Raw genomic sequence first — 1,551 nt, 5'->3', positions numbered from 1 at the left:
CTGTCTCAAAAAAAAAAAAAAAAAAAGTATGTATAGTGAAATGTCTCTGATTAACTTTTAAGCAATCAACTCTGCAAAGATAGAGCCAAGGAAAGCTCATGCAAATATCCAGCTTCATCAGCAACCAACTAAACAACCAAGTCTCAAGTGCTAAATCAACTTTTATTTTAATGTAATATAAGCTTCATAAAGTTACCATAATGCATGAGGCAATAACGGAACAGGAGAAGAACTTGCTCTGAGTGGAGGGATGATGACTGATAGCGATGCAGCTCTTTCTCGTTTTCTTACTTTACGATTTGTATTTGCGTTGATATTTACAAATGTTTTAGCCTTTATAAAGATGGGTTAAACAAACAGTGTGGTTTTCAGTTCATTTTAGGTCTCTTAGAATGATCAAATAATTTATTATCCAAACCTGGGCACATTTGAAGATGAAAAGAGACACTAAAAATAATCAACAGTGTTAAGTGACCCGAGTAACCTGAGACTGGCCGGGCAAATCAGGACTTCTGGTCACCGTTCTTATCTCCAGGAGAAAACAAACCAGAGTTTGGTGGAGTTTTTTGTTTGTTTTGTTTTGTTTTTTCCTCTCCACCAGTCTTCCCTGTGTCTTTTAACGGTGGCATGTCCTGTCCCCTTTCCTCAAGTCCATTTCTCCTCAGTCCCCCTGGTCCCATTGAGATTAGCACCTCGGTCTAGCTAATCTCCCAGCAGGCCCTGCCTTTCCTTATTTATTAAAAACATCCAGTGTACAAGGTCACATTCATTGCCGCAAATCACGGCAGACTTAAAGCAAAACCAAACAAAACAGAAGACGTTCAGCTCAAACCCACACCACTCCACGGTCTTTCCTAATTAATATTCAACTTCTCTGAGTGCCTCAGTCAAGCTCTATTTCTTCATCATCATCTAGGTACACAGTTTTGTTTTGTTTTTTGAGACAGTGTCTCATTCTGTTGCTCCGACTGGAGTGCAGTGACACGATCACAGCTCACAGCAACCTCAGACTCCTGGGCTCAAGCGATCCTCCTGCCTCAGCCTCCCGAGTAGCTGGGACTACAGGCATGAGCCACCATGTCCAGCTAATTTTTACATTTTTTGTAGAGATGGGGTCTCCTTATGTTGCTCAGGCTGAAATAGACTGACTAATCAGTTTCCTGTTTTGATATAGCTTCTCGTTCTGATGTGGTCCAGAGATTGCAATTTATCTAACTTTAGCCAATTAAAAACAAGACAGCAAAATCTCGTTGACCGCAAAATACTGCTCTAGGGAGCGAGAGACTTCCCTGAAGCCCTTGAAGGCACACAGTTAGGCTTAAGCTCCAAATTATAGTAACTTTTTCTTCATTTTAAATAGTAAAAATCACGCCGAGGGTGGAGATTGAAATGCTAATACTACATACTATACGTGAAGTACGTAAAGCTACCGCACAGGCGCTGTACATGCCTCCGATACATGCTTCCACACAACCCTTCCCTTTAGAAAAGCCACATAGAACCAATTCCCACACCAACCTCGGGGAGCAGCCCAAACTTTTCCTTTCTCAG

This window comes from Propithecus coquereli, unplaced genomic scaffold, assembly GCF_000956105.1.
Source record: "Propithecus coquereli isolate 6110/MARCELLA unplaced genomic scaffold, Pcoq_1.0 Scaffold38, whole genome shotgun sequence".
Classification (NCBI taxonomy): domain Eukaryota; kingdom Metazoa; phylum Chordata; class Mammalia; order Primates; family Indriidae; genus Propithecus; species Propithecus coquereli.
This window is presented reverse-complemented; position numbering follows the sequence as displayed.